Genomic DNA, 21,854 nt, shown 5'->3' on the forward strand with positions numbered 1-21,854 from the left:
AGACCCTACTCCTTCCACTACTTTGGAACCATCGGTGTACACATTTATCGCCTCGTCCGCATTTGCGCACCCTTGCGCCAACCGTCCACCTCTATTGTGGCCTTAAGGTCTCCCTCGAAGCGCAGATAGGGAATCGTGTAGCCTGTTCGTCTTGTCATTGATGACGCTATACTACTATGGCCATACTATGGCCATATGGTCGGCGCTCAAGCTTCCCCGAAGCACCGTGCCTGGTTGCGGTCGTTAACGCTTTGTTCTTTGCTACCAGGTCTACAGGTGGGATGTGCAAAATAGCATACAGTGCAGCCGTCGGGGTTGTTTTCAGGGCTCCCGTAATGCTAAGCATCGATAGTCTGCATACCCCCTCTAATTTTTTGAGATATGTTGTTTTTTGTGTGGCTTTCCACCAAACAAGAACTCCATAGTATAGAATAGGGCTTACAATCGCTGTAAAAACACAATGAGAAAGAGAGGGCGATAGGCCCCGCGTACACCAGAATTCTTTTACATGCATAGAGTGCCGTTGAGGCCTTCTTGACCCTCTCCTCCACGTTGAGCTTCCATGACAGCTTACTGTCTAGGATGACTCCTAAATATTTTGTGCAAGGTTTCTCCTGTAAGATCACCCCTCCTAACTTAGGCCTGGTCCAATTTGGGACCATGTACCTCTTTGTAAACAAGACCATATCCGTCTTCTCTGCATTGACTTTCAACCCGCCATTAGATGCCCAGGTATGAATATTCCGAAGCGCCCGATCCATATGAACTAAGTATAGTAAATATATATCGATTTTTGTTCAAGTTATCGTGTTAACGGCCGAGCGGAAAGACAGACGGTCGACTTTGTATAAAAGCTGGGCGTGGTTTCAACCGATTTCGCACATTTTCATAGGAAACAGTTATGGTCATAGAAGCTATGCCCTTACCAAATTTCACAAGGATATGTAAATTTTTGTTCGACTTATGGCATTAAAAGTATTCTAGACAAATTAAATGAAAAAGGGCGGAGCCACGCGCATTTTGAAATTTTGTTTTATTTTTGTATTTTGTTGCACCATATCATTAATAAAGTTGCATGTTGACATAATTTACTTATATATTGTAGAGATATACAATTTTTTGTTAAAATTTGACTTAAACATTTTTTTTAAAGTGGTCTTGTTCGTCATCCGATTTTGCAAATTTTTATCAAGAACACATATAGTAATTGGAGTAACATTCCTGCCAAATTTTATCATGATATCTTCAACGACTGCCAAATAACAGCTTGAAAAACTTTTAAATTACCTTCTTTTAAAAGTGGGCGGTGCCACGCCCATTGTCCAAAATTTTACTAATTTTCTATTCTGCGTCATAAGGTCAACCCACCTACCAAGTTTCATCGCTTTATCCGTCTTTAGTAATGAATTATCCAATTTTTTTGGTTTTTTCGAAATTTTCGATATCGGAAAAGTGGGCGTGGTTATAGTCCGATTTGGTTCATTTTAAATAGCGATCTGAGATTAGTGCCCAGGAACTTACATGCCAAATTTCATTAAGATACCTCGAAATTTACTCAAGTCATCGTGTTAACGGACAGACGGACGGACGGACGGACATGGGTAAGTGAATTTATTTCTTCGCCCAGATCATTTTGATATATAGAAGTCTATATCTATCTCCATTAGTTTATGCCGTTACGGGGTACCGTTATGCGAACAAAATTAATATACTCTGTGAGCTCTGCTCAGCGGAGTATAAAAAACTACATTTGTTAGTACTTGTACCAAGGTTTGTTAAAATAACAAAAAAATTATTGGAGAACGTTTTTGTTTAAAAATTTAACTTTTTTTACGGGACACGTACGAAATTAAGATTATTTAAATTCCAATTTTCTCTTATACTATATAGAAAAATTTTTGCGTTTTCTATAACGGTCGCGAAACCATTTCTCTTAAGGCATTTCGTTTAAGCCGTAAATGCTTTCAAGGATTTTGAAATTTGTTACTTCGTAAAAAAACTTTCCAGCTAAATTATCTTGTTACTAATATCCAAATGCAAAAAAAATGTTAAATTATAATGGAGTAGCGTTAAGTGAATATATGTAAACGTTTTTGGATCATGCCAGATAGGTCAGATTTGGTGAAAACTCCCATATATCCCTGCAGGGTATTTTTAATTCTCCTCATCTTATGTCGCATACATAGCTTTGTGTATTGCACCAACACATCACAAGATATTTGACATGCATAAATAGAAACTTATAAGAGTACATACATACATAAGTAAGCATTCGGCTTTGGCAAAAAACGTATATATAATTCAAATTTCTCAGCTTGTCATCGATTGCATCGCATTAACCGAGTTTCATATGAGTTTCCTCCTCCGTTTAATGTAAATATTTGGTAGCCCAATCAATTCTTCGTTTATTTGAACAAATGTACGTGGTGTCTATAGTTACTTATGTATGTATTTATACACATACGGTGTATGCATATGTATGTATGTACATCCATATGCCTTGAGGTATAAATGTGGTGCCGATCATACCCTCATGGCACCACAAAATTTTGACGGCAGTAAGTGTTGACATAATTTAATGTCAGTTTTTGTTCTTGAATTGATTGAATGGAATATTTATTTCGAAAAATAAACATATCTATCAAAGACTTAGGATCAAAGCGGAGTTTAACTCAAACAAGAACTGTGTCAGGCTTTATTACTTCTATTAAATGAGCTCTATGTTAGAGATGGTATAGTCGACAATGTATTTCCCTGTAAGGAAAATCTCTACTTCAAAACTGGTGCGTCTCTAGTGCATTCGGAACTCCTCCTATTTCGACTTTTTCTCTTTTACATGCTATAAAATGGCGATATCCAATGTGGTAGAAATTGTCCCCGCTGCATTATCTTTTCTGTTCATTTATTGGTACTTAATTGATAGTTCGCAACTAGATAAGAAATATTTAGTATGGATCAAATTGTATTCTTTCGATAGTTCCGCACAGTGTAAAAATTTACAGTTTAGACCTAAGTCGTTTAATTGTTAGTACTATTTTGTTGGTTCCGAATCAGATCGAAATTCAATCAGCCCAATTCTAAATATTCCCTCGTAATTTTGTTCTCGCGGTTTTTTTTTATTCCCGCAGAAAAATTCCTCCAATTCTTTTCTCCTAGGGAGAACAATAATTGGGAAATAGGAATTTCGAATTTTTGAAGTCGGCTGTTTTGTCAATTGCAATTTCGTTGCGCATTTCTTATTTTGTTTAAAAAATTTAAAAGTTTAATTATTGTTGCGAATTTGTTTGAAATTAAGAAATAAAATATAAACAATGCACAGTATTGTATTTCATGTGGTATTCACTGAAATGAGTAATTAATTGGTGCCACAGCAACATCAACAGAGGAGCATAAGAAGAAGAAGACGGCAGGATAACACAAATCCGCCGGAGTTGCCTGCTTCCATTCAGCAAAGCATTTTTCTGGCGGACAAGTCGAGTTGAATTCGTCTTTCGTCATATGCCAAAATCTATTTAGGCCTTCTTAAAAAATCCTTGCGCAATTTCTGGATGGCCACATCAAATATACCAAGAGCTCTTCCATTGCTTATGATATACTTTTGGACTTAAAATAAAGAATATTGTGGTAGAATGTGCATATATTAGCACAAATTTGTACAAATAAGTGTTCTTTCTTACAAGAACCAATTTCCTTTAACTATTTCGATGCATTCCATTTAATTTAACAAGTGAAAAAACTCCTAAGTAATAGCAGAGAAATCTCCCTCTCACTCACATTCATAATACCTACCCATAACCGGTTTCCGCTTTTTCGTACATTGTTCAGAATAGGAGGAAAGGGAGAACTGAAAAAAACTCACACGCAATTTTTGTTTAGAATTGGGCTGAATATGTTCCTTCAAATTCGATTCTATTCCCTTCTTCTATAGTTCCGAACCTGCATGGGAAATATTAACTCCCATTTTTAAACAGCCCTGGTCCAGGAGAGAATGGGAAATGTTATACCCGATGCAATGTTAAGGACTCCCCAAAATTGCACTCTCAAGAACTTGAATTGAATTGACTCAAATATAAGTTGCATTTCATTATCATAATGTATTACTTGGATCTACCGCGAAATAACTCCCTTTTCTTATGTGCTATAGAGTTAATGTGAGGCAAAAACTGTGGGAATTGATGGCATACTCAAAATCGAAGCTTCTTGAAGCAGTTTACTTTATAGATATCATATTTATCAAAATATTTGTTAAATATGAGAACCAAAATTGTCGATTTTTGAACTAGAGAAGATCTATTTACTATCGAACTCGTACTAATTTGGTACTTTAGGTCTAGCTCTGAACCAAAAATTTGTATCACTAGATACCAACTTCCCTACAGGGTAAGTGCACATGCGTACAACTTCGTGAATATTCAGATATATTTTTCTCAGCAAAAACGATCTTGTTTATGGCGTTTTCTTTTCTGAAAATAATTCCGCCCTGTTGTTTCTTTTCCTCTTTCTCATGAGTTTGTGGGTCCCTTTAATAAAATATTTTCCACTGAATAAGAAAAGGGGTATCATTACCTACAAATAGAGCCATTTTGCGTAGCGCTAGGTGACCAAGTTAAAAGATAGAATTTAAGAGTACAACATGAGGGTAAAACTGTTTTCAATAAGAAAACGCCATTAGAATTAGTATTCTGTTCAAAGATGGTATTAAACTGGTGGATAGTTTTTGAAATCGAAAATACTTTATTCGGATATCTTTAGTAGGACGGTGTAACCGTTTGCTTCATAGAGTTTTACACTGAAAAAAAGAAACAAAGGTAGCACGCTTCCATCACACCACAGTGGCTAGGCGACCACCAGCCTCTGTTGTGTTAACGACCTGGATCTATGTATTTACATGTATTTCGGGGAGCTGATTCTGAATTTTTTGTGGGATTTGCAAATATACCCAAAATCTCGAAATGCTTGCAAACTGCGAGGCAGTATTCAGATCAGTTTTCTCACAGTTTGGCGTCCTGAATTCCCTTAACTATCGGTCAGTATTTGGCCGGATATAGATCTGGTTTTTTGGCGCTTCTGTAGTTTGTCTTCAGTTCGGGAAGTAAACTGTAAAAATGCGTACGATTTGTTGTGTACCAACCGTGGAATGCTCCAATAATGTTTCTGCTCTATTTCCGGATTCTCACCCGGTTTCGGTTATTTTCTCTCTTTTATTATGTTGTTAGATCGGTCCGATTACGCTCTCTGTTTTGAGCGGTTTGTTAGCGGTGTAAGTTTAGGATACGATTTCGAACTCGACTTGGATTCTGATTTCGATGGCATTTTCTGGTCATTTTTCGCTTCGATTTTGGCTTTCCCTTCGGTTCGCATTTGCCTATGGTTTCCGCCACAAGTTTAGAACAGCTAAATTTCGGGTTTTGGTTCCAGTTGTCCCGATTTTGATTTCCGCACAGTTTTAGTCCCGTTCTCGGCTACGGCTTCGGTTTCGGCTGCAGTTTAGATCCCGGTCCCATTCTCCAGTGCATTCCGGTTTCAGTTGCGGTTCCATTCCTTTTCTGATTACGGTTTCGCTCCGGCTACCGTCTCCGTTTCGGTCTCGGCTTTGATTCCGGTTTCAGTCCGGTTTTGGTTCCGATGTCATTCCGGTTTCGGTTGCGGTTTTATTCCTGTTCTGATTTTGGTTCAATCCCGGTCCCCGTTTCGGTATCGGCTTTGATACCCGTTTTAGCCTGGATTCGGTGGTGGACTCATTCCGTTATTTTACACGTTCCTTTGTCTTAGTTTCTTGTCCTTCTGCTTTTTCTTCTTTTCTTTCGTTTTTTTACTACCTTAACCTTGACTACAACTATTCTCGCGCAATAAGAGATAAAGGGAGAAGCAGAATCAGAGAGAGGATCATGGGAGACGTAAAGGGCGTTTCTACATAATATGAGCGTTCTAAATTTATTTAGTTGTAAAAAAGTATGGGTTGGGATAACATTGGCCGGGTCTTCTTATAATTTATCTCTGTCATAAAAAATTTAAGTAAGCGTACACGGATTATAATAATCTAGCTTAGCACTAACTTCATAAAGGCTTAGTTGTCAGTCATTCTAAGTGAAAATTTAACGATTGGCTACGTTATGTGATCGTTTGTATCCGTGCGTGTCTTACTGTTATTTGTTAATTAAAAAGAAATACAGTTATAAGTATGTAAATTATACATATGTACAGTATACATTTAGACATATATGTATTATTGAAAAATGTGCTAAAAAATTGAAAATTCTAGGTATTATACATATATATTTGGTACGTCTGTTTTTTAAAATGGTGAATGACTTCTTCTTCACAAACCTTATTTCATCATTGGTCATTCTGCCGTTACAATCAAATAAAACAAATGCAGATATAAACAAATGCAAAAACACTCGCAATATTGCTGGCATGAACGCAATCCCATTTCATCGATCGCTACTCGCACAGAAATGTATTAAAGTTGCACTGTAGAAATGCGTGCAGTGTGTAAAAATCTGTTTTTCTGCCTAAATATATATGTATGCAGGTATGTGTGAATGCTTCACAAAAAATAAAGGTGTTCATTGTGCGTGTACTATGTACTTGGCTATGCTGCGCCAACTTGACGTAATGTGCACCTGAGATCGTCAGCCATGACAAACACTTCTAGGCAATCAGTTAACGAACCCACAAGCCGACTATCGCATTGGCTGATATGACTACCAGTATGTGTGCAGCTTACAGCTAAGGGGCAATGTACGGTGTAACGTGCACACAAGGTGCGTAGTCAAAAGTGGGTTTGTGCAGTTCTTGGGGTTTAATTACTTTTATTATGAACAAAGCCTTTGTGCAGTTGTAATGGCAATTTTTTATCAAATTTCTACAGTTATAAATTTTGTAGCTGAAACTTTGTTAACATATTTGTTATATGGAAGAACGTCTCAAACACCTTTCGCAAAAAAAAAAAAAAAACAAAATCAATGCAAATTTTGAGAGATCTACGACATGTACTTTGTGGACTAAAATTGATTGGGCCACAAAACTATATACTAAAAAAAATCAGAGTATTAGTAATAAAAAGTTCGAAATTTTCGAAAATGTGCTTGAAATTAGTTGCATAGTTTCAGTTACAAAATTCCTTGGACTAAACCACACTGTTTAGACAATTATTTCGAATATTTATAATTAGCCTGCATTTAGTATTTTGCACGCACTTATTATGATCATAATGCCGCATTTATTTTCGCATTTTCCATAGAAGCTGTGACAGCAAAATGCGACTTAATTTGCCGCATTTCGGCATTAGCAATTCAAAAGCGGAAATAAACGATCCGTGCCTCGAAAACTTTCACGAAAAGAGTAACAATACTGGTTATGGCTCTTTCTTCCTGCATTCCTTGCCATTCTTACTTTATTTACAATTCTCGCGCTTGTATTATATTTTACCTATTGTGAATTACAAGAGTGTTGCATCCATGTACAATTTTAGGATTTGAGTTGTTTCCATGGTTTTCAATATAAAATTTGAGTGAAGCATGCCACATATGGCGAATGGGGACCTTGTGAATTACTTAATAATTTTGTAATATTACAATCGTGGATATATAATGACTTCATGTATTGAACAATACAGCTACAAAGTGTGCTTGCATACAAAATCTTACACTTACAAACAGCAATCAGTAGCCGCTTCATACAGTGTTGGCCATCCTCCTACTACCAGTCATACGTTAGTGGGTCATTGTTTTGTTTATTTAGTTTATTACATCATATATTCAATTTATTATGTTTTTATTACTAAAACAAAGGATATTTATCAAACATTTTTTATGTAAACGGTAACGTGGTTCTGTGAGCAAATAGCACAAGGTTCGAAAGTTGGTAAACAAAAAATATATCATTCGAACTTTGGAAAATGGCCATTTTCAAAATGCACTACCATGAATACATTTTCGAATCCTATGCTTGTCGCTTTTTGAAATGAATAAAAAAATTACCTCAACATAAACTTAAAAACGAGGCTACTGAAGCTCAATAAGCTTCAATTTAATATATCTTTTCAGGTCAAATTTATTTTATTTTATAAAAATTTTCCTTTCAACAATTTGATTTTAAACAGATAACTTATAAATTATTTTTTATATTTTTAGCGAGTTTTAAATTGAACAAGTTATAAAGAAAATATGAACACTACACTACTTACGTGCGAAACTTTAAACAAATACGATTTATTCCAATAGGTCAGATCGATCCCTAGTCCAATTTCGGGAAGAAAAACTACTAAATTTCAAACAAATCGCACTTAAATTACAAATTTTTCACTCAAACTTGGTTTGATAGTTTCGTTGCTTATTGGTGACAAAATGTGACTCAAAAGCTATATAAAAGAGTTTTTATTGTCCTGAATTACAATTCCGCAATACATAGTGAAGACGCGACGTATACCTGTCGTAACAGATGACTAAAATACCACATTGATTCTAGGGATTGTGTGGCGCAATTTATAGCTTATCCAGCCTAAGTGTCAACCTCAACTACCCGTGGCGAATCTTGTTTCTTTAGTAGCCGAGGTTATGGCGACCTCAAGTTCCTCATGGATCTAGGGCCACCCCCTATCGGGATGGCCTAGAAGGTTCCCTGTGGTCACACGAAATTGGTCCCGACATGGTTAGGCTAGTACCTTAATGGTGCTTGTTACCGGATCTATATACGGCAAGGAACCATCAACGTCGATAGCACTCCCAAAAATCTTCGGGTAGTGTCCTTATCGTTCCAACAACAACAAAAACGCGACTAATTACAGTTCCGATGCGACAAAGCTCAACTTTTCATAATTTTTAACAAAAATGGTAACTAAATATGACTATTAAGAGAAAATTTCTCCGGAATATTTCTTGCTTCTTGTTCTGTTGTGATTATGAGGCACGCCTTTGTTTTAAATTATTCTGAAAAACCTACTACACTAAGAGATAACCTTCTTCAATTGTGGTGGTCTACACTGAACAGACCGCCATACCGCCGTGATACTTCAAGATCCCATTTCAATCAATAATCATTTTGAGAGAATTGACGAAAAGTTCGTTTTTGGTGCAACCGATATGGAAATCGCCCGAAAAAACATATATTGCCTTTGAAAGATTACGGATTTGCATTGAAAGGTGATTTTCTTTCAAATTAATGCAATATAACAATGTTTTTGAAAATAATAACTAAAAAAATTAGTTAACTTCTTCAGTGCTTCAACAACAAAAGCTACGCCAAATTCAATTTGTATATATTGTAAATATTTTATTCTATATTTTTCTCCATTCCTGAACCACTGTGCACCTCCGACCGGCATATAGTGTGTGCAAACAAATGAGCCAAAAAGTCAAATAATCTAAGAGAGAATAAACAATTGCAAATAGTTTTGTGTGTATTGGCTTTATCGTTTGGACGGAGAGTGAGTGTTTGGCTTTGTAGTTTCGTTCAATTTCATTTATTTGTTTTGTCTTAAAAAGCATTTTTTGTTGTGTAGTTTCTATTTTGTTAAAGAGTATAAAATTAAGAACAAACATTAATAAGTAAAAGATACCTAAATAGTTAACCTTTTTCGAAAATTAATGTTCTTGTTTGTTTTTTATTGCGTTCAAAATTTCCAAAAAACAGGCGTTATTTACCTTCTTACTTGTATGTCAAACAGCATGATGTTTAAGATTTGCTGTTAGATGTATGAATATCTCAACTTCTTGCTTCTCTTTACGTCCCGAAAACGGAAGCTGTCGAGTTTAGCTCGGGCAGGCACGTTTTTATTGAAATTTCCTTTTTTTCGGAAGTGGACGAGGCAGTGACTCAGACTCATAGAAAGGGAAAGAGAGAGGGAAGTAGAGAAGGGCAGAGGCAAATAAAGAGACAGATATAGCGAGGAGATTGAGAACGAGGGAGCTCGAGATAGAAGGAAAGAGCGTGAGAGAGATAGTGAGAAGGAAGGGAGACGATGAAAGAAACAGAGGGAAAGAGAGAGAAAGGGAAGGCGAGAGCAACAAAGAGAGGGATAGAGGGGTAGGACGAAAGAGAGCAAGAGAGAGAAAGGCTGGGAGAGAGCAATAGAGGGAAAGATAGAGATATGGGGGAAGCAAGCAGTAGGGTGGGAAAGAGGCGGAGATAAAAGTAAAAATAAAGAGGGGGATGGTGGGGGAAAGAGAGAGAAAGAGAAAAGTGGAAGAGAGGGAAAGATGCCAGGAAGTAAAAGTACCTGTTCTCTGAGTAAAAGAAAGTAATAGAGAGTAAGTGGGGAGATGAGAAAAGAGAATATTAAGAGGATAGGATATAACAAAGGATTGAAGAGAAGGTAGAACATAAATAGAAGGTATGAGCGCTAAACACTTTAGAAGTCTTTTAAAATAATATAGATACACCAAAGAACGGACAGAACTATGTCTACTGGGTCTCCTAGAAGCCAAATAATCTTGCACTTAATGCACTTTATTATATCTTGAACAGCACGGCGGCATGGATGTTCTAAGCTCCCTTAGAAATGATACCGGTCGTATGTCTGTCTGCAGCACAACCTCTTGACTGGCACTTATAACTTAAGTAAGCCCTTAAGCAGGAGGGACCATATCGATGCTAATTCTCTTATTGCAGTGACCCGAAGCTCCAGCCGAAAAAAGTTCGGCTTAGGCACGTACCGAACTGAACCCAAGGAATCTCCTTCTCAAATTCCTGCCGGCTCCCAATATTCCACAAGGTGAGGTAACTTTATCTTGCACCAAGGCTGCTCACGTTGCCCAGAGTTTACAAACAAGGTGGAAAATTTTCCACCATGATCATGGTCGCATTATTGGAGCTGATAACCCACCATTACAACTGTATTCCCATGCACCACGTTAACATCCCGTCCCTTAAGCTTAGTTTGTTAGTTGTAGGTTTAAATATTTTATAGAAGAATCACGGGACTTTCTAGGGCGAAGACGTTTGTCAGGTCATGCACCACTAATATGGTCCACTTGTTTGACAAGGCTTAAGTATGCGAGTTTCTGTGCCTATAAGACATTCAGTTCTAGGAACTTCCCCAAAATAATAGGTACATAAGGCGAGGAGCAATATGAACTCACGAATTTCCATTGCCGAAAAAGTGAGGCTAAAAGAACGATCAGACTCGCCTCAATAGCCGATCCTTACAAGAGCAGTATTGTGACAGACCAGTTGCAGGTTGCGGATCTCTCTAAGCCACTTATCTCGCGATGTTTGGTTTCGAGACAATCCGACTTGAGTGTTGTGCTATCCGCAAATTTTTTGGTTCACGAGCTTTGCTTGGACTTTTCTTAAAAGGAAAAAAAAAAAAAAACACTTGATGGGACCTTCCTATACATCAGACTCTTGCATCGGCATGCAAAGATACAATTTGTCTTGCGCGGTAACGAGTCTCCGGTTTTGAATACCATCAAATGGATTGCACCGCAATAGAAGTCCCAATAGAAGTTGTCAAGACTTTTTCAGAAACTACTGGGGGTCATTAAAAAAAATGAATGCTTCGCTTGTGTTGATACAAATGGTCTTATATAAACTTTACCTTCCGAATTCGAACTAAATAGCTTAAAAACATTTAAGTGAAGCGTGGAAGATCACCTAACACGTATGTATCAAACTCACTCCGAGCTCGCGATTGTTCTATAGGCGTTCTTTCCATACGTTTATGCATCAGCAGCACAATAACAATAATAATAAGAATAATAAAAAAACAAGTAAGGAAGGTTAAGTTCGGGTGTAACCGAACATTACATACTCAGTTGAGAGCTATGGTGACAACATAAGGGAAAATAACCATGTAGGAAAATGAACCGAGGGAAACCCTGGAATGTGTTTGTATGACATGTGTATCAAATGAAAGGCATTAAAGAGGATTTTATGAGGGAGTAGGCCATAGTTCTATAGGTGGACGCCATTTAGGGATATCGCCATAAAGGTGGATCAGGGTTGACTCCAGAATTTGTTTGTACAATATGGGTATCAAAGGAAAGGTGTTAATGAGTATTTTAAAAGGGAGTGATCCTTAGTTCCATAGGTGGACGCCGTTTCGAGATATCGCCAAAAAGGTGGACCAGGGGTGACTCTAGAATACGTTTGTACAAAATGGGTATCAAACGAAAGGTGTTAATGAGTATTTTAAAAGGGAGTGGGCCTTAGTTCTATAGGTGGACGTCGTTTCGAAATATCGCCATACAGGTAGACCAGGGGGACTCTAGAATGTGTTTGTACGATATGGGTATCAAATTAAAGGTATTAATGAGGGTTTTAAAAGGGAGTGGTGGTAGTTGTATAGGTGGTCGCCTTTTCGAGATATCGCCATAAAGGTGGACCAGGGGTGACTCTAGGATGTGTTTGTACGATATTGGTATCAAATTAAAGGTATTAATGAGAGTTTTAAAAAGGAGTGGTGGTAGTTGTATATGTGAAGTCGTTTTCCAGATATCGACCAAAATGTGGACCAGGGTGACCCAGAACATCATCTGTTGGATACCGCTAATTTATTTATATATGTAATACCTGCAAAGATTTCAAGGGTGTTTTAATTCGCACTGCAGAACTTTTTCATTTTCTTCTACTTAATATGGTAGGTGTCACCACCATTTCATCCCTTTTTTCGTATTTGGTATAGAATTATGGCATTTTTTTTCATTTTTCGTAATTTTCGATATCGAAAAAGTGGGCGTCGTCATAGTCGGATTTCGTTCATTTTTTATACCAAGAGAAAGCGAGTTCAGATAAATACGTGAACTAAGTTCAGTAAAGATATGTCGATTTTTGCTCAAGTTATCGTGTTAACGGCCATGCGGAAGGACAGACGGAAGACTGTGTATAAAAACTGGGCGTGGCTTCAACCGATTTCGCCCATTTGCACAGAAAACAGTTAACGTCATAAAATCTATACCCCTACCAAATTTCAAAAGGATTGGTCAATTTTTGTTCGACTTATGGCATTAAAATTATTCTAGACAAACTAAATGAAAAAGGGCGGAGCCACGCCCGTTTTGAAATTTTCTTTATTTTTTGTATTTTGTTGCACCATATCATTACTAGAGTTGAATGTTGACATAATTTACTTATATACTGTAAAGATATTAAATTTTTTGTTAAAATTTTACTTAAAAAAAAATTTTTTTTAAAAGTGGGCGTGGTCCTTCTCCGATTTTGCTAAGTTTTATTAAACGTACATATAGTAATACGAGTAACGTTCCTGCCAAATTTCATCATGATATCTTCAATGACTGCCAAATTACAGCTTGCAAAAGTTTTAAATTACCTTCTTTTAAAAGTGGGCGGTGCCACGCCCATTGTCCAAAATTTTACTAATTTTCTATTCTTCGTCAGAAGTTCAACTCACCTACCAAGTTTCATCGCTTTATCTATCTTTGGTAATGAATTATTGCACTTTTTCGGTTTTTCGAAATTTTTGATATCGAAAAAGTGGGCGTGGTTATAGTCCGATATCGTTCATTTTAAATAGCGATCTGAGATGAGTGCTCAGGAACCTACATGCCAAATTTCATCAAGATACTTCAAAATTTACTCAAGTTATCGTGTTAACGGACGGACGGACGGACGGACATGGCTCAATCAAATTTTTTTTCGATCCTGATGATTTTGATATATGGAAGTCTATATCTATCTCGATTCCTTTATACCTGTACAACCAACCGTTATCCAATCAAACTTAATATACTCTGTGAGCTCTGCTCAACTGAGTATAATAACAGAGTTAGAAAAAAAAAATGCAGCTGTGTTCATGTACCTATTAACGCCACCAGTTGACGACGACGTCTATGGCCATTATAATGTCGCATTGCGATTGCGTTGCTAACGAACATTGGGTTGATAGCTGTGCTAGTGATGTGTTGGTGGAGCTAGAGAACACAGTAGCGCTTCAGTTGTATTGTATTGTTGTTGCTGTCGCTGCTGTTGCGTCGTCGTCAGTTAACAACGGAGTAGAGTGTGGCTAGCTGATGGGTATGACGTGTGCTGGCTTCACACTGTGACATGGCTTGACTCCCCTGCCATTCGTAGATCAGTTGCGGTGACGATCACACGGCTCATTTGCCGATTACTGGAACTTGTAAAAAAAGAAGAAAATTAAAAGTAATTTTTATTTATGTTACACAAAATGTGTGGAAAAGTAAAAAAAAATTGTTTTTCGTTGAACTAAAGCTCAAGTGATCGCGGCAGATTTAGTTAGTCTTGATCGTCGATGGCATTATAAGTGCAACGTGCAAAAATGCATAAAAAAAGTTAGTAAAAATTAAAAAAAACTTTAATTACAATAAATAAAAACTTGCATAGAAAAAAATAAACTTTGTTGCTTTCCGCTTCCATAAAGAAGGCGGATATTTTTGGTGCTGCAACGATCGTGTTAAATGCATGCCGGTGTTGTATCACGTCAAGTCAGCTAAAATGTCATTGCAACTTTCGGCAATTGCTGAGTTGACGATATTTTCTAAATTTGAAAATACAAATAATATATTTACAAAAACTACAAAAAAAAAAAAAAAAAAAAATTAATAAAAAGTGAAAATACAAACAAAGTAAAGAAGAACTTGTACATGTTGAATGGCAAAATGCTGAACGATCGTCTGGAGTTATCGCCTTACCGATTCATCGTCGTTTTTACAACGTGCAATATTCGCATAAAAAGGTGTTTATTCTTTATAATTTACACAATCATATTTTGATAAATGTATTTTCAATTGTATATATATACTCTTATATGACATACAAATGTACATACTTATGTAATAAGTACAGTGAGTATCAGTTCAAATTAGCCAGATATATTTTTTGGAAATTTTTGAGTTTGGATTACATTTGCCAAGCTTTATTAAAATGGATAAATTAGTGTATACATGTAAATTTTAATTAAAGCTTTTGATAAGTATTTAAGCGCACACATTTTTTTGGGTGTACATTTTTTTCGAAGTCCATTTTCGAAGTAAATTTACCACACTATCAATTCAGGACTGTGTAAAGTCTTTATGTGTCAAGGTTTTATTATTAAATACATGTTTTTATTTTTGAATTTCGTAACTTAAACTATGCAAACCAATATAAAAACGACTTCGGAAAAGTTCTGAAGTTCGAAAAAAATAACGAAACTTCGAACTTTCTATTTTAGATTTTTGTTTGTCAGTAAGCAATTCTATAGCCCAATCAACTTCAGTCTAAGAAACTACAAGTTATAGGCTTCACGAAATTCGCTTTCATTTCTGATACATTTTTTACGAAGAGCGTTTACATTATTAGTGGGGACACTGTAAGAGGGGGCGAGTAAATTGTCTATAAGACATTCAGTTCCAGGAACTTCCCAAAACAATAATCACATAAGGCGAGGAGCAAAATAAACTCAAGAACCTCCGTTGCCGAATAAGTGTGACTAAAAGAACGATCAGACTCGCATTAATAGCCAATCCTTACAAGAGCGATAATATCATAGATCAGTTACAGGTTGCAGATCTTTCTAAGCCAAATATCTGGCCATGTTTGGTTTGGAGACAATCCGACTTGAGTGTTGTGCCATCTGCCAATTTTTTGTTTCACGAGCATTGCTGGAACTTTTCTTAAAAGGAAAAACGCATTGGAACCTTGGTCTAAATCAGACTCTTGCATCGGCAATCAAAGGTAAAATTTGTCTTGCGCAGTAACGAGTCGCTGGTTTTTAATACCATCAAATGGATTGCACCCCAATAGAAGTTGTCAAGACTTTTTCAGAAACTACTGAGGGTCAAAAAAAAAAAAATTAATGCCTCGCGTGTGTTGATCCAAATGGTCTTATATAAAATTTACATTCCGAATTCATACTAGATATCTATTGCAAGTTAAAAAAAAAAACATGCTAATCAATCTAAGAACGTTATCGAAAAAGTTCTGAAGTTCGAAAAAAATTAACAAAACTTTCAACTTTCTATTTTAGTTTATTTTTCAGTAAGCAGTTCTATAGCCCAATCAATTTCAGTCTAAGAAACTACAAGTTATAGACTTCTCAAAATTCGCTTAAATTTTTTAAAAAAATTTTACGTAGAGTGTTTAGATTTTTAGTTGGCGAGTGGAAGGGGGAGGCGAGTCAATTAACGTTATAAACACTTCAAATGGTCATAAGAACAATTATCCTTATGACCACTTCAAACAGTAATGAGGGCAATCGACTTTATAATTTATGACCTTTCTTAGTTTGACTTTACGGCCATTTAAGAAATTTCGTCCGATTTTTTATTTAAAATTTTCTTTACGACTTTTATTTGAATAAGGCCCAGTTGCAGAACGGTAAGATAACTTTTTAACTTAGAGCTAACCTGACATAACCATAAATTTTTGACAAATTTTTTTAACTCTGAGTTAAAAAAATTACTTGCCGTTCTGCAAGTGGGCCTAAGTTTTACTTTTTATCTAAGAGAAGATTTCAATGTACCAGTTTTTATCCGATTTTTCACGAGAACAGTTTGCAAAATTGGAAATAACAAAATTTCGCTCATCATTCGATGCAGTAAAAATATAGCGAAAACAAAATAAATATAATATGTGAAGGTGCCAAACAAAATTATTGAGCCTTTGGAAACTTGAGAAAAAAGAATTGACTTTAAAAGATCTCGGATATTTCAATATCGTTGACATTGTAACCATTTGAAATATAACGTTGCGGCCATTTCATATTTGATGTTATGGCCGTTGACTTTATGTCACTTATCCTAGATTTTCGTCCATACACATGTAAAACCAAACTTCTACATTTCTGTTCGCCGTACATATTTTTCCGGTATTGCTTTCAGTGCTTCTTTAAAATTTTCGTTGAGACAGCTTTTAGATTTTTTGAATTTTACCAGTGAAACAAACACAAGGAAACGATAGGCAATTTTGTTTAAAGTGGTATTTATGATTTCCATGCAAAGCTAAACACAAAAAAATGGTAATGTGGTAGGTAGGTTGAACTGGCCGGTCCATGAGGACCTCACATAGACTGAGTGAGTCCGTAGTGTTACCAGAAGTTTGTTTTAACGACCAAACTGAAAAACCCTATCAAAAACCAGGACCTATGTTATAAAATAACTCCGTACTCTTGGCAAATACTAGAAGCTTCTTAGGACTTAAGCCACTTGCTGCTTCTAGATCTGACAGCTGTATCACTCCTAATAGCTGGAGTCTTAGCCTGGCAAGTGCAGGGCACGAGCACAGAACGTGCTCGATCGTTTCCTCCTCCAACCCGCACTTCCTACATCTGCTATCACTGACCAAGCCTAGTTTAAAGGCATGTGACGCCAGAAGGCAGTGTCCAGTCAGAATACCCGACATTAGATGCCCAGGTATGAATATTGCGAAGCGCCCGATCCATCAAGGAACTAATCGTTGGAAGGCACTTTCCACTTATGACAATTGCAACGTCATCTGCGTAAACCGTAAGTTTTACGGGTCCCTCATCGAATTGCCTGAGCAGTTGGTTGATGACCAGCGTCCACAGCAGAGGTGATAGCACCCCTCCCTGCGGCGTGCCCCTGTCCACTGATTTCGTGGCCTCGTACAATCCCCATTGTGATGTAATCTTTCTGCAATTTAACATGCAGCCGATCCATCTGATTAAGGCAGGATGTACTTTAATGTAATTAAGACCACCCATAATCGCACATTTTGCAACATTATTGAAAGCCCCGGCAATGTCCAAGAAGACTCCTTGAGCATACTCCTTATATTCCACGGATTTCTCTATGCTTATTACCACCCTATGCAATGCGGTGTCTACCGACTTGCCTTTGGTGTACGCATGCTGTGTTGTGGAGAGCAGCTTTTCATCCACGTTGGACTTTATGTACACATCTATCAGCCTCTCAAAGGTTTTGAGCAGGGTCTATAATCTTTGGGATACACGAGCAGTTCTCCAAGAGTGCGGTACATGATTCAGTCGTATGCACCCATCGAATATTATTTTAAGCCATTCCACGACCGCCCTACTTGAGACTTGTAGCATGGCCGGGAATATACCATATGGGCCCGGCGATTTAAACTTAGTAACCGTCTTCACTGTCCACTCGATCTTGGTATCGGTCACCAAGCCCGGCACTACTAGCTCCGTGATCGAAGTGTGAGTGATGTCTGCTGGCTCCTCTAAACCGTCTCCCGATGGGAAATGTGTATCGAGAAGCACCTCAAAGGATTCCTCACTATTACGTGACCATTCCCCGTTCTCTTTCTTTATTAGTTCCTGGACTATCCGTTTGCTAGGACTTTTTTCAACCGCGCTGTTTCGCTGGAGCGCTCTATGTCCGTACAGAAACTTTTCCATGAGTTTCTCTTCGCCCTGGTAATTTCACGCTTGTTGGTAATGCGGTAACCTGTCTTTATTCTACCACTTTGTAAATTATAGCGACCAAGTTAAAAGAGTCTGTGAGCAGCCTATTTGTTGATCAAATTTAACACTGTGGAAAAAGCTGCCAATAGATGGCGGTGTGTCCTGATCAGTATATGACCTTTCGCCACAGAAATACTTACCCAAAACTGGGCCCGTATCGTGTGTTACGATCCGTGATCGAAAACTATTTTTAAAATCACAATAGCTCCAAAATATTGAATCGAAATAATAATATATGTGAGATAATATCCATTATTTATTGCCATTTTCAAAAAAAGGGTGACCGTTTCATATTTATGGTTTGAGTGAAAATGGTTTTTTCTTTAATACAGACATGGTCTTGTTGAATTTTGACTAAAAAAAACTTTAACAATAGCTCTTGTAAAAGAATTTTGGGATTTATAATTATAAAGGTGGAGCGCAATCTTTCAATTTAAGGCAAACCATGTACTTTGGGTTAACTAATTGATTATTTAAAATTTAAACAACCACTCTACTTTTATAATTTTAAATCCCAAAATTCTTTTACAAGGGCTATTGTTATAGTTTTTTTTAGTCAAAATTCAACAAGACTATGTCTGTATTAAAGGAAAAATTGCCTTCCATTTTTGGTACATTTATATAAAGGTAGTCCTTAAAATTTTTTTTATCATCTTTTTATTTTCAATTTTTTAGTACTGCCTACAAAAAGGCAATTGCAACTTTGATTAGTAATTTAAGTAATCCCTAAGTGAAAATTCTTATATTTATTTATTTGTTCAAAATAGCAAGATTTAAGGGAATTAGTAGAATTTTCGCAAAAAAACACAGAATTCCACCTCGCACCATAACAAGAGAATTCCACCTCGTTTGTTAGCTACTTAATTTGCACAGCTGAAAATCGTGGTGAAATTCGCATACGTCTGAAAGTCTAAAAGAATCGTGGTGAAAGTCGCGTACGCCTAAACGTATTCAAGGACGTGCATTGAGATCGGCCTTCAACGAGGTGGAATTCTACAACGCCTGCAACACTCAGGAGGCTAGCCATGAAGGTGTGGGCTAATCTTCTAAATACTTCGACTTGTGCGTTACGTAGCTGAAATTTTTTGATCAAACATTGCACTGTCACCGAGTTTTAAACCTTTTTCAGGTTTCAAGTCTATAGATAAATCGATTGCAAGATTGCCAATTTAAAACTAGTTTTCTCAATATCTCGATCCATGCCCCACCTAGCGGAATTTACCTGATAAAATATTGCATTGTCACCAGGTTCTGACTTGCGGCCCAAGTTTCATGTCTCTAGCTCATCGGGAAGTTAATCGATCGCAAGATTCCCCTCGTTTTTCAAGTATTTGTAGTTATCTCACTTAGCGCGCCACCTAGCGAAATTTTGTGTTCTGTAAATTGTATTGTCACCGTGTCTCGAACTATGTGATAAGCTACAAGTCTCTAGGTAACCGGGAAGTTAGTTAAACATGGATTCAACGATTCCCAAATTAAAATTAATTTTCCTAATATCTCGATCCATGCGCCACCTAGCGGAATTTTATTGATAAAATATTGCATTGTCACCGGATTCTGACTTACGGCTCAAGTTTAATATCTCCAGCTCACCGGGAAGTTACTCAAAAATCGATTGCAAGATTCCCTGCCTTTTTTCAGGGATTTTCGTTTATCTCGATTCGTCTGCGACCTGGCGGCATTTTGTTTTCCACGAAGTGTAGTGCCATCGACTCGCAAACTATGTGCTAAGTTTCAAGTTTCTGGATCACCGAGAAGTTAGTTAAAAGTCGATCGCAAAATTTCCATTTTAAAATTAATTATCTGTATATCTCGATCCGTGCGCCACCTAGCGGATTTTTTTCACTTGCATTGTAATGTCTATCAGATCTGAACTATGTTCTAAATATCAAGTATCTAGCTCAACGGGAAGTTACCGAAAAATACTCATCCGTGGGTCAAAAATTCGTATGGAAATGAGGGGACAAACATGAAAGCAACTTAATATAAAGGTAAAAAAAATCTCCCGCAAATCAATGACAAATTGTATACAAAAATTAGAATTTCTTATAATTACATTGCAATTTTAGTCAATTTAAAGAATATTTTATAAGGAAATATTTTTACTCATTTTTTAGGTAAGTGTATTTTTTATGAGTGTAGCTTCCTGTAGCCTCTGATCATAGCACAGACTGTTCAATATAGGTTTGGAAAAGGATGCGGTAGACCCAGGCGAAATCAAATGAAAATTCGTCATAATTTGGAATCTGTTTGGAGCAGGCTGTCTTATAGGGCAGCTTCTCTTGGTCGATATGCAAAGTGTGGGTTATATAAAGTTTTAGGAAAGTACGAAGAGAAAAAGCAAATAAGTGGGAGATAGATGAGTTGGGGAACCAGCATCAACACTAGCAACAACATCAGCACTGAAATCCAGCGAAGAATCAATCTTGCCAATAAATGCTACTTTGGACTAGGTAGGCAATTGAAAAGTAAAGTCCTCTCTCGGCGAACGAAAATCTTACTCTACAAGTCACTTATCGTACCCGTCCTGCTATATGGGGCAGAAGCATGGACCATGATAACAGCAGATGAAGCGGCTTTGGGAGTGTTCGAGAGAAAAGTTCTTCGAAAGATTTATGGACCTCTACGCGTTGGCGATGGCGAGTACCGAAGAAGATTTAATGATGAGCTGTACGAGCTATATGCAGACATCAACATAGTCCAGCGAATTAAAACGCAGCGGCTGCGCTGGCTAGGCCATGTTATGCGAATGAATGATGATGCTCCGGCCAAGAAAGTGTTTCTATCGGAACCAGCCTATGGAAGCAGAGGTAGAGGGCGGTCCCCACTCCGTCGGAAGGACCAGGTGGAAAACGATTTAAACTCCCTTGGTGTGACCAATTGGCGCCGGTTGGTGGAGCGAAGGAGCGACTGGCGCGCCTTGTTGGACGGCCATAACCGTTTTGACAGTTAAGCGCCAATTTAAGTAAGTAAGTAAGATGAGTTGGGGAGAGAACAGGAATTGGACGAAGATTTTCAAAAACACGAAAAGCATTTCGGCGAGACCAAAGTCTAGCTAAATATAAAAAATTAATGCTGATCACTGACGGCAGCCGCTGTGGTGTGATGGTAGCGTGCTCCGCCTACCATACCAAAGATCCTGGGTTCAGGCCCCAGGCAAACCAACATAAAAATTGTTGAAACAAGTTTTTTCAATTAGAAGACAATTTTTCTAAGCACGATCGCCCGTCGGCAGTGTTTGGCAAGCACTCCGAGTATATTTCTGCCATGAAAAGCTTATCAGGGACGGAAAATAATAATAATTTTTTTTTTGGAGTCGAAATAGTCTGGGTCAAAAAATTGTCCCAGGTGAAAATGTTTGAGTTCTCAGGTATCCCTATAACAATATTATGTCGAATCATGCATCCTTTTTATTTTTCGAACTATTTCCATAAAACTCCACATATAAAAGCAAAATCTGTATTTTTATTTTTTGAGTCCGATAGAAGTAGTTAAACGT

At 37.2% G+C, this 21,854-nt stretch overlaps 1 protein-coding gene across 2 annotated transcripts in view; it reads left to right on the forward strand.

The window, feature by feature from the left end:
* Gmap (Golgi microtubule-associated protein) overlaps positions 1-21,854 on the forward strand; it is a 186,598-nt gene that overhangs the window by 80,270 nt on the left and 84,474 nt on the right. The window contains exon 1 of one of the 2 annotated variants that reach the window (XM_067784816.1): positions 13,853-14,659. The exons of the other annotated variant lie outside the window; for it this stretch is intronic. The gene's annotated coding sequence lies outside the window, so the exon portion shown is untranslated. Of the gene's footprint in view, positions 1-13,852; positions 14,660-21,854 lie in introns of those variants that run through there. 2 annotated transcript variants of the gene reach the window in all.

The sequence above is a fragment of the Eurosta solidaginis genome, chromosome 4 (genome assembly GCF_040869045.1).
Source record: "Eurosta solidaginis isolate ZX-2024a chromosome 4, ASM4086904v1, whole genome shotgun sequence".
Lineage (NCBI taxonomy): Eukaryota > Metazoa > Arthropoda > Insecta > Diptera > Tephritidae > Eurosta > Eurosta solidaginis.